The sequence below is a fragment of the Neophocaena asiaeorientalis genome, unplaced genomic scaffold (genome assembly GCF_003031525.2).
Source record: "Neophocaena asiaeorientalis asiaeorientalis breed wild unplaced genomic scaffold, Neophocaena_asiaeorientalis_V1.1 scaffold177, whole genome shotgun sequence".
NCBI classification, from domain to species: Eukaryota; Metazoa; Chordata; class Mammalia; order Artiodactyla; family Phocoenidae; genus Neophocaena; species Neophocaena asiaeorientalis.
Window position 1 is genome coordinate 11796892 of NW_020172779.1, and position 17009 is coordinate 11813900.

At 39.5% G+C, this 17009-nt stretch overlaps 1 long non-coding RNA gene across 5 annotated transcripts in view; it reads left to right on the forward strand.

Moving 5' to 3' along the window:
- The window catches only part of LOC112397100 (uncharacterized), a 19022-nt gene extending 3442 nt beyond the window's left edge, over positions 1-15580 (forward strand). For 2 of the 5 annotated variants that reach the window (XR_003002721.1, XR_003002720.1), the window contains exons 3-7: positions 9666-9845; positions 10473-10713; positions 10819-10882; positions 12165-12352; positions 15354-15580. This is a non-coding gene — a long non-coding RNA (uncharacterized LOC112397100). Of the gene's footprint in view, positions 1-7721; positions 7827-9665; positions 9846-10472; positions 10714-10818; positions 10883-12164; positions 12353-15353 lie in introns of those variants that run through there. The other 3 variants (XR_003002718.1, XR_003002719.1, XR_003002722.1) reach the window with 2 other exon arrangements.
- The last annotated feature ends 1429 nt before the right edge of the window (positions 15581-17009 follow it).

A 17009-nucleotide genomic window follows, 5' to 3' on the forward strand; every position in this document is an offset into this window, starting at 1 on the left:
GCATACATTATATAAAAAGATATATATAAAATATATATACATAAAAATAAATATATATAAAAGTAACATATATATAAAAAATCAAACAAAAGCCCTTTGCCATATATATATGAATATATATAAAGAATTATATATAGCGAGAATATATAAAGAGCTCTTACAACTCAATAATAATAATAATAATAATAAAGTACTTGCCCTTTTCTCTCCATGGGTAGAAGTTTTGAACCGACACTTCACAAAAGATATAATGATGACAAATAAATATCAGAAAAGATACACTACCTAATTTGTCATCAGAGAAATGCAAACTTAAACCATAATAAGTTACCAGTGTACTTATTAAAGTGGCTGGAATTAAAAAGACTGGCAATATCAAGTATCAGTGAGGATGTGAGCAACTGGAGTTATTGTGCATTGCTGGTGAAAGCATGAAATACTATCATCACTTTGAAGGGGTCTTTGACAATTTCTTATAAAGGTCAACACTCACATATCATCAATCAGCCATCCTATTCCTAGATATTTATCCAAGAGAAATTAAAACGTGTGTCCACAAAAAGACTTGTACACAAATGTTCAGAGCGGCTTTATTCATTATAGCCCCCAAATGGAACAACAGTCCAACTGCCTGTCAACAAGTGAATGGATAAAGAAATGGTAATATACCCGTGCAATGGTAAATATTACTCACGATAAAAAAGAATAAACTACTGATATTCTCGACAACATGAAAGAATCTCAACATACGTTGAGGAGAGGAATTCAGACACAAAATACGTATACCAGTATTCCATTTGCCTAAAAGTCTAGAACAGGAAACAATAATTTATAATGACATCCCAGATTAATGGAAAGCAGACTAGTGGTTGCCTGGGACTGGGGCTGGGACAGGTGGACTTTAAACGGTTAGAAAGGAACTTTCTAGTGTCATGGACACGTTTTATATCGTGAGAGTAATGGTGGTTGCATGAATGTGTAAATTGGCTAAAACTCACCAAACTGTACCATGTACTTAACAGGGGTACATTTTATTGCATGCATATTTTTCCCCAATAAAGTTGATTTTCAAAAAGTAGGGCAAATGGCCATCTTTTGGGTATCCAGTAATAATAATGATGATATTAATAGCTAATATTTATCGCATGCCTTCATTGTCCCACGTGTTGTGCCATGTGCTTTGATTGTCTGTGTTAATTTAATTCTAGAGCTATCTTTTGAAGTAGTAATAGTGTTGTCTCCATATTACAGACGGAAGACCCAAGACTTAGAGAGATTTAATGATTTTCTCAAGGGCATGCACTAGTTCTTTGCAGAGGTGGGGTTTTAAACCAGATCTTTCAGATCCTCAAACTTCCAGGGTAAGAATTAGGTATTACAAGGCAGGAATCCTCTTCTCTTTGCTCTGCCACTGACTTGTTAGAGCCTTTGGGCAACTCACTCTCCGATCTCAGCTTCCTTATGTGCAAAATGAAATAATGGGCATTTAGTTACTGTTCAAGCTTTCATAAGTGTTTAATTTGCAAATCTGATAATAAACGTACCATTTCCACAGCCTCATTGGCAAAGAAGTGAACTGTGTTAGTCAGATTTACTGTAGCATCAAATAACCCCCAATATCAGTGGCCTCTCACTACTAGATTTATTTCTTGCTTATGGGTCTGCTGGTCAGGTTCGGTCAGTGGACTGGGTCTTGTCTGCACTTCAGGTTCAGAAGTACTCTACGTGGCTCTCACTCCTGGACCCAGGCTGAAGCAACAGCAGACACTTGGACGTCCACTTCTCACGGAGAATACAGGAGTGGGAGAGATAGATTAGAAATACACAAAGCTTGAAACTGACCTCCTATCATTTCCCACCTGCAGCCCACTGGCCAAAGCAAGTCACATGGCCAAGCCCAGTCATGGAGGCTGGGAATTATGCCCTGTCCATGGTGTTGGAGCAAGGAGAGTGAATATCTCTTGACCAATAATGCAATCTCCCAATGAATGCAACCTCAAAGACTTAAGAAGAGTCAAAGAGTCTTCTTTTTCACTTACTCAGAGTCTTATTCACGAATCTCCAGTTTCCTTACCTTCTCATCCCCTCCCTGGGTTCACTGGCTGTTAAGTGTAGACTTAATGCCTCTTTTAGACTCAGAAGTCAAACTGCAGGTCCTTTGAGGGCTTAAGATATTGGTTTTCAGCATTACTGATCATTCATGCAATTTACTGAGTTAAATATCATTTTTAATAACATTGATTTGTAGTATTAGTAATCTTTTGTGATCTTGATGGAATTAGGAAAACATTTACAAGTGGGGATTTATTGTCTGATGAATGGGGGTAGGTCCTATGATATATCTTGCTCCCATACCAGCTGTAATATTCTCTCTGACCTCATTGGTTCATGAATGTCAAACAGGAAAAATGAGGAGGCGTGCACTGAATAAACTACCCCTCATTACTGACCCTTCAGCTTTCTTCTTTATTAGGAGGAATTCACAGGCTGGAGGTGACTGATTCCTGCCTTGCAAGCCAGTTATATTGTCTATTGTATTAGTTGAGTCAGGCTTCAGCCATTGTAGCCTGAAGGCACCCATAGAAAATATGTAACTGAACAAATGTGGCTGTGTTCCAATAACAATTTGCTTACAAAAACAGGTGGTTGGCCAGATGTGGCCCATGGGCTGTAGTTTACAGATCTCTGCTCTAAATGGCAGCTCCTCGATAAAAACTGATATTGTTCTGATCGAGACTGATGTTACAACAGAGGGTGATGGGTTTCCAACAAATTCCTCTTTTCTGGAAACTTGATGGTATGCTTTTCTTGGAAAAGCAAGTCTTTCATTTCGTCATTCAACCCCTTACTGTGTGGGTGTGTGTATTTTAAAATATTTAAACAATTATTTTCCAGCTGTACTGAGATAAAATTGAGATATAACATTGCATAATTTTAAGGTATAATGGTTTGATATATGTATACATTACAAAATGATTACCACAATAAGTAAGTTAATACATATTTTGAACAAAGAGTCATTGGGTAGGGTAACTCTTAAAGAATAAGGATGCTTTTCATGAGTGGAATGAAGGAGAGAGAAGAAGTTATCTCCCATTATGTAGCATCATCCTCACTGTCACTGACTGGAAAATCTGTGAACTGAGATGTAATATGGTATGCCTACATTTTCACAGAAAAATCACTAGAGCTAGAACTGGAGCCCAGATAGCTTTTCTTTTCTTCAAAGTTTTCTCTACTCACCCATGGTTTCTCAAATACAAATTATCATTGGAGAACCAGATCAAGATTTTTGACTCAGTTGGATACCATCTGTATTACTGTTCATTTTATATTTTCTTTAGAGTAACTTTTTAAAAACCTAAATAGAAATATGACAGAAGAAAAGTCGCTCTTTCTACATTAAGTGGAAAACAGGTATCAATACTTATCAATAATTATTTAAAATACACTTCTAAACTTTACAGCAGAACAATAGCATTCATCTAGTAACACTCACAAAGGAGCATCTCCTGAGTGTGGTCACACTTCAGGAAGCTGAGCAGGACGTCCTGCAGACCTCACCTGTCAGAGGCAGGCTTTGCATAGATGCTGCGGGTTCCATGATTCACCATGCTCCATCTCAGGTTAACTTAACAAAATTACGGTCTCCAAAAAGCGAACGTAAATCACATACAAATGAACCAAGCCTTGACCCTTACAAAAAAACAACAAAATGACCAACAAAAAAACAACCCTTATGAAACTTCTGCCCTCATTTTCTTCTCTCAATAAACATAAATGGCACAAAAAGCAGCCTTGAGGAAAGAAAAGGATCAATGAATCTTTTATTCCCATCTCTGGCATCTGCAGCATTTTTTGATCACCTGCAAGACTGAAAGCCCCTATAGTGAGTGACAAGACCTTGCCCTTGGGGATCATATTTGAGGCTGAATTTGGGGTTATAAACCAACTGGACTCATGATGATTTGCATACAACAATCTTCACTAAGCAGTGGGTGACCAGCTTGCTGCCAAACCTCACCCAGTTATAAGGGCAACTCTGCAGGTGGACAGCCTTTATAAGAATATTTTTCTTTTATTGAAGTATAGTTGCTATACAGTATTATATAAGTTACAGGTGTATGACACAGTTTTGAAAGGTTATACACCATTTATAGTCACTATAAAATATTGACTATATTCTCCGTGTTGTACTTGTAGCTTATTTTATACATAATAGTTTGTACCTCTTAATTCCCTACCCCTATCTTGCCCCTCGCCCCTTCCCTCTCCCCGCTGGTAACCACTAGTTTCTTCTCTATATCTGTGAGTCTGCTTCTTTTTTCTTATATTCACTAGTTTGTTGTATTATTTAGCTTCCACGTATAAGTGATATCATACAGCATTTGTCTTTCTCTGATTTATTTCACTCAGCATAATACTCTCCAAGTCCATCCAAGTTGCAAATGGCAAATCTTCATTCTTTTTATGGTTGAATAGCATTCCACTGTATATATACACTACATCTTTATCCGTTCTTCTGTTGATGGACGCTTAGATTGCTTCCGTATCTTGGCAATTGTAAATAATGCTGCTATGAATATTGGGGTGCATGTATCTTTTCAATTAGTGTTTTTGTTTTTTTCAGATACATACCCAGGAGTGGAATTGCTGGGTTGTTCTATTTTCAGTTTTTTGAGAAACCTCTATGATGTTTTCCACAGTGGATGCACCAATTTACATCCCCATCAACAGTGCACAAGGGTTCCCTTTTCTCCACTTCCTCGCCAACAATTTGTTATTTGTGTTCTTTTTGATGATAGCCATTCTGACAGGTGTGAGGCGATATCGCATTGTGGTTTTGATTTGCATTTCTCTGATGATTAGCGATGTTGATCATCTTTTTTGTGTACCTGTAGTGGACAGATTTTTTTAATTCTCATTTCACAGATGAGGGTCAAAGAACTTGAGCTATTTTCCACGGGTCACACGTTTAGAAAGGAGAGGGAACAGATGAAATGGTGAGAATGCTGGGGTGAGGGGCATGGTTTTCTTTTGTTTTGGGGGTGGCAGGTGGAGAGGATCTGAGAGGCAGCCTGGAGGTAGTGGCTAAAACCCAGCCTACTCTTGTGTCTGTCATTGAAAATTGGGAGGGTGTGTTTCTCAGTTGATGCTGATTTATGTGTAACTAATAGAGTGACGGGGGAAAAAAAAGGAAGCCCGGTTTCTAATTTTATCTTCGTGGCACTTTACTAAAAAGCCCCTCAAGGTGGCCGGAAGTTGGAAGCCCTCAAGGCTTGAAGCCCTGGACCGGCATGCAAAGGTGCTGGGCACGGAGTGAGGGCCCCCGGAGATGAGACACCGCACAGCTTCCCATCTGGGTATCTGGCTCTCAGTAGCTATTAGGGTGTCTTCTCTCCGACTCCTCATTTGCATAATGTCATACCCATATGGTGTTATTTTATTTACCTCTTGAAGGGGGATGACTACTTTAGAAAGAGAGGAAGCCAGAAGACTTGACCTGAAGGCTTCCTCTGTCCCTCTCGCCCTGCTACCCTCAATCGTTTACTCTCTCTCGTCTTTGCCTCTCTTTCTCTGGCCATCTTGACTTTTGTAAATGAGGACCTTGCTTGAGTGATAGGATCCATTTCTTCCAGTGAATGGTTGCCAGGGGCGCTTGTCTTGTTGAAGGGTTTATCCTGGCAACATTTACAGCCGGTGGTGAATTTAAGCGCGACCTACTCCCATTTCTTCACGATGGAGGAACCTTTGAAAGTTTAAGAAGTCTACCGTGGCTGATTCTGCTCAGATAGATCAAGGGCTTGACTTACGTTCTGCTTTGCTATTTTTCTGGGATTTCTGAAAACAGACTTCTTCAATTTTGCCATGTTAGGTGTGAATTTTGCAGTTTACACATAGTTCCTTAGAGCTCTTCAAGACAGAGTTTGCATCCTGTGTTGGGGGTAAGAGAGCAAATGTTTCAACCTTCCTTTGTTCTTGAAATAATTCTGGGTGATTCACTTATTCATTTATTTGTTCTTGGCTTGCTAGCCTATGGTGGTCAAATGCCTGAGAAGTACTAAAAAAAAACAACCCCAAAATAAAACAAATAAAAAAGACCTTTAGAGATACAGCTAAAGGAGGATTCATTGTTCTTTTAAATACTTTAATTCCGTGTTTATCTATTAAACAAGCACTTATCTTAGGTGCATGACTTGCCGGGCACTGAGCTAGATGCCCAGAATCCAGAGTTGGAGATCTGTTGTCTGCTTTTAATCTGATCAGAGTTAGATAATTTCAAAATTTAGAGTATACAGCTACACAAGAGCTACAGAAAAGGGCCCAGGGAAGACAGAGCTTTTGGAAATTTGTGAATTCCATACATACTTCATGCAAGATTTCATTTGCATGTGTATTTTTCTGGGAAGGGGGTTAATAACTTTCATGGGATTAAAGTATTTATGAACAAAAATGTTTTAGAAACATGGCCTCTGCAATTGCAGCAAAAATTTTAGATGACCTACCCCTGGTGTTCTATAAACAAGATCTCTCCTTGCTCAGTCCTGGTGGGTTATCTGCATTTGGGACTTGGTCTACTGGCCTTTAAGTCTATCTTCTGAGAGTAGACTTCAGAAGATACTGACTCAATGTCTTTGTCATATCTGTCCTCCAGTGCAGGACCTTGTATCCATGACATTTTTACATTTTCTATCGTGCTTAGCTCATGTCTTATAGCAAATAGGAGAAATAAAAACTGCATTGATAACTGCATTGATCAGTTATGTTCCAAGCTTGTCATCTCATTCTCTCTTTCGACACTTGCATGCCCCTGATTCTGCTCCATCTCTGGCCTCTGTGAAATATCCTGCCTCTCCCAAGGCAGGGTGAGAATAAAGAACATTCCTCAAGTGGAGTGTGTGCACACACATGCTTTCTTGCACCCCTAATGCTTTGTTCTTTGACTGTCATGTGGAGAGAGGTGTCTAGGCACCATATTAATAATAGCTCTTAGTATGTATGTGGCACATTCCATTTTCAAAGGCATTTATAAACATTGAAAGATGAAAGCGTGCACCACCCATCTTGGGAAAAAGGGAATGTTAATCACCACCACGTCTGTTCTTTGGAGAGGGTCACAGAATCTGAGAGCTGGAAGGGATGTCAGAGGTCACGTTTCAACCTCTGGTCCCTAGAGGAATTCTTTCCTTTGGAGCCCACCAAAGTTGGGGTAGTCCTCAGAATTTCTTCTTGCGTTCAAGCCAATTCTGCCCTTCTGCAACTTTTCAATTATCTATCTACCTATTTATCTATCATCTATCTATCTATCTCTATCTTTCAACCGATCATCCATTCCCTATCTCACTTCCTCCCTTTTCTTTTTTTCTCCCTCTCTCTCTTTCTCTCCCTTCTTCCCTTCCTCTCTGTCTCCTTCTTTCTTTCTTATTTCCTTCCTTCCTTCCTCCATTCCTTCCTTCCTCCCTTCCTTTTTCCCTTCCCTCCTTCCTCTTCCTTCCTTTCTTTTTGCAGAGCCCTGCCAAGATTGCAAATGCTTGAACAAAATTATGCTCTTTTAAGACATAAATTTGGGGTGCTTGGTTATGTATCAAAAGATAACTGTAATGCCTGGGCAGACTGGGATATAAGATCACCCTACTTGCAGTGACATTTCAGGCAGTATAGTGTCTTGCTACCCTCATGTTGGACCCAGCCTTGATTCTGCTTTCTTTGTTGCAGTTCTCTGAAAAAAAGGCACTGAGGATTTCAATTCCATGCCTCTGCTTCTCTCACTTAGTGTAGCATCTTCAGATGTTACTCTTGTAACTGCTACTCTGCCTGAGACAAAGGTATTCTACCCCTTAAAAGACAGATATAGAGAACTTTAACTAGGTTGTTTTTCCTCTTTTTTTGTATAAGAGTCAAAATAAAGGGGACATTTATGTAGTGCCTGATATTTCTCAGGTACAGTGTAAGTACTTTTCATGCACTAAGTTTTCACCAAAACATTATGAGGTAGATGATATTGGTTATCTCATTTATAGATCAGGAAGCTCAGAGAGATTAAGTAACCATCTAAAGCTGCACAGCCAAGAAACAGGAGACCTGAGATTTGAACCCAGTTCTGTCTAGATCTATTAATCAATTAATGCAATTAATATCATGCTATTAATATCATGGTATTTGTATGGCACACAAAAGGCATTTAACAATTATGATGCATTCCTTTCCACCCTTTTGCTACAAGCAGCCCTTCCATTATTTTTTCCATCAGCAATTGTCTATCTATTTTAAAAGAGTTTATCTACAATATAACTATATTTATGAAATAGTTATTAATTTATTTTCCAGTGTCTTTTTACCTAAAGCTATCCATATTTTAAGAACAGTAAAAACCTAATCATAGGTATTTTATTAGGATTTGTAAAATGCCACACGTTATTTTATTAGCTCTTCAATAACCCAGGGAAGTTGATCTTATTGTCCCCATTTTATAAAAGAGAAAACAGAGTCTTTAAAAAGTTGAGTTCCCCAAGATCACACAACTAGTAAGGTGCAGAGCTGGGATTTCCACTCTCTCTCATTCTAACAACTCCGTTCCTTTGAGTTGGCTCCTTATTTCTGAGCTTTGCAGTTGCTGCCAAAAAGCACAAAGAATTAAAAAAATTTAATCTCTGCAACTATATCATGGATAGTTGTATTCTTTTCAAGGACTTCATTGATAACCAGTGAGTTTGCACTAAGATTATCTATAGGAGAGATATTAGCAGCATCATTGCCAAACTTTGCATTCGGATTTAATACAATTTTTGTGTAAATAATAGAGGTTTAATAATAACAACAATAGCATAATAATGTAACAGTAATGACAATAGCTGCTATCTATGGAGACCTACCATGTGCCCAGTTTTGTGCTAAGCACTCCATTCCATTTTCTCTTTCAAATCCTCCACCCACAATATTTAATCTCTCTTTTACAGGAAGCTCAGCATCTAAGAAGTTAAGTAAGATGTACAAGGTAGTGCTAATGTGGACCTTGGGATCTGGGTCCAGGTCTATCTGGCCCTAAAGCCTGAGCACTTAATCAGTGCAATAGACTAGAAAACATAATCCACTTTGAAATAAGCATACAGGACTTCCTTGAGAACAAATACCTTATACCTTGAGACAAATGAGGACCATCTTATGCAGTTGTCTGATTCTGTTTCTAAATCATCATGCCCTTGGCAGCACAGGAGTAGGGGTGAAGGTGGGGATGGTTGGCATTTCCGAGATCCAGAATTGTAGCCATGGCCATTTTGAATGATCCTTTCTGAATCTTGGTTCTGAGAAGCAGTGGTAAGAGCTGATGCTCACCTTTTCCACTGGACATGAAGCTTCTTGAGTACAAGATCCTTGAAGATATTCCATAGACCTTGGGTACAGTGTATGGCGCATAATAGGGGCTCAATAAATGTCTAGAGTTGCTGTGGAGTTACGGGAGCAAAAATAAGAGATGCCATTCTTTGCCTGGAATGTGTAGAGGGAGAGAATGCAAACATGCTAGACTTAAAAAGTCTTTTTCTGTAGATTATGTTTTCTGGTCTATTGCACTGATTAAGTGCTCAGGCTTTAGGGCCAGATAGACCTGGACCCAGATCCCAAGGTCCACATTAGCACTACCTTGTACATCTTACTTAACTCCTCAGATGCTGAGCTTCCTGTAAAAGTGAGATTAAATATTGTGGGTGGAGGATTTGAAGGAGAAAATGGAATGGAGTGCTTAGCACAGAAGAAGGAAGAGAGGAATTATGAATGAAGCAGGGATGATATAAAGACAGCACGTGGGCTCCTCCCTCTTCTGACAGTGATGAGCTCTGTGGTTTTAGGTGAGTCTGTTTTCTCTCTCTGAGCCCACATTTCCACAGAAGGTAATATTACCTGCTTACCTTTACAAGAGGACTGTGATGAACCCTGTAAGACACAGCATATGGGAAATATACGGAAAATAATAAAAATATAATGGCAATGGTATCAACCACAACAATGATAAGGAAAGCTTTCTTGTGTTGATTGCCACCCTGGCATTCTTCATACTTTGTCCTCACAAGAACCCTGTGGTCCATTATCTCTAGTTTACAGATGAGGAAACTTTGAGATATTATCATTATTAATTACATAATTATCAAACACATGCAAAAATCCTGACATTCACTCAGTTTTCTGGGAGATGGTAGAGTAAGAGAGTTGGGGATTCAGAGACAGCACTTTGTTGGCCAAAAAGCCAACCTTCCAGTTAAGTCTAATTCAGATTGTACTGGGTACTTCTGTGCAAAATTAGATTCACAAGGGATTTTTTCTTTTATCTAAAATCACTTCACTGAGTGTGTGATTGACATACAAAAAGCTACACATGTTTACAACTTGATGAAGTAAAACCATACCACAATCTATGCCATAAACCTACGCATCTCCTCCAAACATTTCCTCTACCTTCTTTATTTATTATTTTAAAGGATTCTTGTAAAGTGGAATTATTCTTCTCATCAAACATTCTGTACTACTCTATGATCCAAAGAAATGCCCAGATTCTTCTAGAATGGGCCCACTAGTGATGCCTGGATTGAATTAAAGCAGCTGATTCTCAAGCCAAGTGGCCAGAATTTGGACAGCTCTACTGGCTCATCCTCTGTGCTGTATGGAAGAAACCAAGAGAATGACACTTTCCCAAGGCTGGGGCGGAGTGAGTCTTAATTTGTGAGTGTTTGTAAATGGCTTTGAAGATAGCGGAGGTTATTTAAGTGCTAAGTATTATTATTATTCATTGTGGTTTTAAGCACTGTTTCTCCTTCCCATTGTCAGGCTACAAAACAATGAGGGACCTGGTAAAAGAGCCTCTGGAAGTATCCAAACGTCAATAAATTAGGTAATTTTGGCCTGAGTTCTGTGATGGTATCTGCAAACCTAGCATTAGCTTTGCAGCCTTTTTGCGTGGGTTGGTGGTTGCCTAATTTGCCCTTAAACTTGCCAGCAGCAGACCCTGACATACGTTTGGCACACACAGGTGATACAAGCACTCTTTGGACAGACCTGTGTTGTTGACATCATGCTTTACTGTGTGCTTTTTGAGATGCAAATTAGGTTCTGGAGGAGCCCCTGATCCTTTCATCGTTGATGATTAATGGAAGAGAATTAACATTTGTTGAGCCTTCCTGTGTGTCAGACACTTTTACAAACATGATCTCATTTATTCTCACAACAATCTAGTGAAGTAGGTCTGAATGGTTCCATTTTACAGAGAGGAAACAGAGGCTCACAGGAAGTTAAATAATTTGCCCTTGATCATATAACTAGGAAAGAGGTTTAACTAGAATTGAAATTCAGGACTGTCTGGTTCCAAAGGCCATGCTCTTTTATTATATTAAACTACAGGCAACATATTCTACTTTACTCTTCGCCCCAACTGCCCAGTCAAGTTTCCCCAACCCCCTGCTAAAAATCTCTTCAGTGCCTTTCCATAGCTTTCAATGGAATAAAGACCACGCTTCTACAATAGCCCTGCACAATCTCTCTCTGGCTCCCTCTCCAGCTTCATTCAACCCCATGTTTGTTTATTTCAGCTACTTGAACATGATAACACTTCCTACTTCTGCGTTTTTGCACAAACTGCATGCAAAAGCTTATCTTTCCCTTTTTCTTCAGCTGATGCTTGCTAGGCCTTTACACGTCATTTTCTGGGGATGACTTCTTTGAAAAGGCAGACCAATAGTTCTCCAAGTGTGGTTCCTGGTCCAACAGAGAGTAGCATCACCTGGGAGCTTATGAGAAATGCAATTCTCAGGCCTCACCCCATACCTCCTGAATCAGAAACTGGGCAAGTTTGAAAATTACCAGGGTTTTTTCAACCTAGACACTATTGACATTGTGGAGTGTTTAGCAGCATGCTAGCTCTTACCTACTGAAGGTCACTAATACTCTCGTTCCTGCCCTCACCTTCCTCCAAGTTGTGACAACCAAAAATGTCTTCAGACATTGCCTAATATCCCCTTGGAGGGTAAAACTGTCCCTGGTTGAAAAAAATCACTGCTTTAGGCTGAGGTATGTCTCCCTGTGAGACACTCCTATAGCATTCTGGACAGTTGAGGTTAATTAATTAGTAACTTATTGGAATAATTTGTTTAAAGCATGTCTCCACTGTCATAATCCAGCAGCTAACACGCTACCGAACACCCAAGTTGGTTCTCAGGAAATACCATTGTACCAAGTGACACGGTCAACTTGCACCATTACCTCCTCAAGCCCAACCCTATATCTGAATTCTGGGGAGGAGACAGGACTTAAGGCTAAAGTGGGATCACAGGCAAGTGGGATCCTTGAGATTCTTCACAATTTAAAGGTAAGTCTCCTCCATCAGAACCCTGGGAGCAAAGGGGCTCTTTCATGCCCAGCTCAACAGGATCTAAGCACTGCTTTTTAAAAAGTTTAGTGGCAGAGAATATGATTAAATGCAGGAGAAAGAAAAAAGAGTCATTTTAGGATGTTGCAGAAGGCCCTGACCAAGATAGGCTCAGTGTCGCTGCCACCGAAAGAGAAACAAAACCTCATTCTGCCCGCAAGAGCAATAAGGAGATTGCTGGCTACGAGACCTGACTCAGCTTGCCTTCTAGTAGCTTGTCTTTTTATCGGTGGTACAGTCACCTTAAAGAGGAGCGGGAGAGGCAGATTCTGGTCCTTTTGCCGCCATATACTTCCTCAGCCTGAGAAGTCATTTCTCGATCCAGGGTAAAGGAGAGCTGCAGAGTTGAGGAAGAATGGAATTCTTGCTTGTGTTCCTTTCTAAATGGATGCTCAGTGTCATCATCCTTGCTCCATATGAAGTGGTTGTGGACCTGAGACACCTGATTGGCTACATGGACATCCTGTCCCTCCTAGGGCTCACACTGCTTCTGGGAATGAGGCCCGCCCAGTTTCATAGGAGGTATTGCAGTCGCCTGGCTAATATCAGGCTTCATGTGACCTACATGATTGTTACAATTTGAGAGTTGCAGTCAAGGTATGGGAAGGTATAGACCTAAGAGGTAATTTTTTTTTAAAGTTATACATATAATATATCTTTTCTTTTTTCTCAAAGAAAATGTTAATTTTTTTTGAAGAAATTTTGAAAAGATGAAGGAAAGTGGAAAAAAAATAGGATTTTTTTCTATTTCAAAATGTTCATTCCTATTTCATTTTTTTGTTACCAGACTCTACCAACAATTTTCCTTTCCTGCTTTTTCACTTAACATTATCTTTTAAGCCTGTCTCCAAGTTTTTGTAAAATGACGTCATTTTCAAAGTGATCCTGGCATTCAATTTCCATTCATTCCCAAATGTAATGCCATTAAAATGCCCCAAACTTAGAAACAGGAATACAATATTCTAGCCGCTCAGAAAGCACAAACTAAAATATTCATTTAAAGCTAAAGACTGGGGTCTCCATATCTTTGACACTAAGAGCTCTAAATATTCAGTAGTTACAAGTTTACTGATTCACGACGGGTAATAAGTTGCATAGGACCAAAACTACAGCATAATTTCAAGTATCTTCATTATAGTCTATATGCCAAATTGATTGAAACTATCCCATTGTTGGCATTTGCTGTCATAAATAGCTTTGCAACAAACATCTTTTTTTTTTTTTTTTTTTTGCGGTATGCGGGCCTCTCACTGCTGTGGCCTCTCCCGTTGCAGAGCACAGGCTCCGGACGCGCAGGCTCAGCGGCCATGGCTCACGGGCCCAGCCGCTCTGCGGCATGTGGGATCTTCCCAGACCGGGGCACGAACCCGCGTCCCCTGCATCGGCAGGCGGACTCTCAACCACTGTGCCACCAGGGAAGCCCAACAAACATCTTATATATGACTTCTTCCCCCGAAATTAAGAGCATTTCCTTTGAAATGAGGTTAGAAATTCAATCATTGGTTTGAAAGATATGAATGCATCTAACCTTGACAAAATTTCCAAAAAAACTACCTTCCAAATTGTACTTCCATTAGTGATGTTTGAGTGCATTTATTTCATTTACTCTAATCAATATCAGTTGATACTGATAGGGAGACTGAGCCTCAGTATTTGCATTTCTTGGATGATGGCTCAGATTGAAGGGGATAAGTTAGTATGAGTATTTGGTTTTTCACAGACATGCATGACACTGGAGCACAACCCGTTCGTCTTTCACTCTGCACCCCTCCAACATCAAGAACATCAGTTTATCTTCGATTAGAGTTAAGGTGTTTTTCTGCCAGAGACTTTTTTCAAGCTTATAGTCATGAAATCTGTTTTAGAAACTGGTTAAATGAGTGCTTTCCTTCCCATCCCACTCTTGAAATAAATTCAGATTCCCAAAAGAACTGGATCTCTTCTTGCAGGAGTGAAAGATAATTTGTTGGCATGTATATTTTCTTATAGAACCAAATTACTGAGGGGAGTTGTAACCTGGTTTCAAATACTTTTGGGTTTCTTCACTCAGAGCTACTTTTTGTCATTGCAATTAGAGCAGGGGAGACTGATTTTCAAAGCCAAGTGTAGTTGTCCAGTGAACAAATGATGGAGAAAACACCGACACAGAGGGGAACTACTTCTTTCCCTTCCTTTCCTTTTTTCTCTCCCTCCCTTCCTCCCTCCTCACTTCCTTTCTCTCTCTCTCCCTTTTCCTTCCTTCCTTCCTTCCTTTCTTTCTTCCTTCCTTCCTTTCCCTCAGCTTCTATTTAATCTCAGGTGGACTATATGTAAATAGGAATTCATTAGTATAATGAATACTACAATATCGCTATTAATAACCATGGCTTATTAACTGGTTAGGGTAACCCCCCAATTAACTAGCTTGAATGAAGAATGTACCTTTTGGTAAATTAAAATTTCAAAGTAATTAGGGATATTTCGATGATTTTTTTCTCCTTCAACTCTTGATGCTGAAACTCTTTTTCTTCCTTAAAATACATCTTTGTTTTCATTTCTTAGGAGTTTTCCCATCATGGTGATGAAATTTTTTTAGAGAAAAAAAAACCTTATAAGATCTTTATTCTACACAGGGATCTTGTGTAGGACTGAAAATGTAGTTATTAGAGACTAGGTCTCACTTCTGTAGCCTCCAGGGTATACTCTGGAAACTGCAATTTTGTTGTTATTGTGATGTTAACTTATTTTCCTATTGTCATGGAGACTGTCTAGCAATAAGACTCACCTGTTTCCTCTTCTTCCTGGACACACAGCCTACATTTCCCAACTTCCCTTGTATAAGGTGTGGTCATGTGACTGAACTCTAAGCAACAGAGTGTGATCAGAAGTGATATGTCTCACTTCCTGCTCCAGCACATAAGGATTTCTCATGGTCCCTTCCATGCTCTTCCCTGTTGACCAGCCTGGTGCAGACACAGATGAGCCATTAACCTGGGGAGCCCCATGTTGAAGATGATGGAGCCATGAGATGGAGGAACCTGTTTCCTGGAATCAGGAAGAGGACCACGGCTGATCGATGCCACCCATTTTGGCTTTTACATTTGTGAAGATTTCTACTGTTTGGGACAATACACATTCTTGAAATCTGTTTATAATAGCAGATAATGATACTTTAATTAATGTTATCACTTATTAATGTTATCACTAAAAGGAAGATCAAAACCTAAATTTCAATTAACTCATGTTTATGATGAGTTGATTTCCAGGGGATTAAAATTTTCTTACAATCACTGCCTAGAGTTGTCTCTCAGATTGTAGAGTCAGTCAGTGCCCATGCAGGGGGAGAGATGGAGGTTCAGTAAGGTGGGATCAAGGGCTTCCAAAGTTCTTATGGCCTTTCCCAAGCCATTCCCCAGCCAGAGAACTAATGCCTGGAATGGAAAGGAATGAATATCACCTCTGTTTTTGACCTTTATCTCTGTCAAAATGTAAACCCTCCATATCACGTTAAGCTCTTATTTATTATTTAAACTGTTGTGTGCAAGAAGGGTCTAAAGAACAGACAAAACTAATACTGGCCTCTAGATAACATCCATGAAGTGCATTGAGATCCTGGATAAAATTCAGTGTCTTGTTCCTGAATTAAAAATAAAAAAGTATTCTGAAAAAAGGACTGCCTTTAAGTAGAGAATTGTAAGGTCGGAGGCACAATTCTTCTCCTTCCGTTGACTGCACACTATGTTCTCTGGATGTATCAGCAGTGTATGTATAAATCATCCCTTTGGCCTTTGGGAGCACAATTTTGGGGATTTGAGTCAATAATGTAGTCAGCTACCAATTTCTGTCTTTTAGTGTAGGGGTTTGGTTGGGGTGGGTAGAAGGCAAGGATCCAGGGATTTAGGAAAGAGAAATAGACCTTGCCTTATTTCTTTGAACACAAGAACTCAGCAGAGCAATGAATGACATCCTAAATGCACAATGGAGATTCTTCTGCAACAGATTGTTGCTAAATAGCTCTCTGGGTTTTTTTGTTGTTTTTTTTTGTTTGTTTGTTTTGTTCTGTTGTGTCTGAGCTGATGAGGTGCTCTCTGCCCTGGGTGAGTTACTTCTTTCATCTCTGTGGATTGATTCTCTTGTAGCTCCTAAAACATTCATGCCTTTCATAAATATTTTTTGACTGAAGGTTGTATATATTTAACTGGGGCTCATAAATATGCCTTTAAGTTTCTTTTTCTTCAGTGTTCTGATTCTTCTTGATATTTTTGATTTCCCGTCACCCTTCTGAGCTCCTAAGTTAAGGTAAGTTTGCATATATACTCATATATTTCATAGATGTACTTCTTTATCAGAAGGAGCCCTGAGCTGGAGTTAGGAGGCCTTGATTCAAATAATTGCCACTAACTACACTTGTGATGGGTCAGGGTAATTCCCCATCTACATGATGAGAGTTGCAGAAGTGTGGGAGACTGTGTTCTCCATGAAATGCCTGCATAGTGCCCAAGAAATGGGGGTCCATTTTCCATAGCATGTGTTCCAGGTACAATATGCTGTGATCAAGGGATGTAACCTGTCCCTTATTGCACTTCATTCCTGAATCTTTTTCCTCCATTCTCTTCTC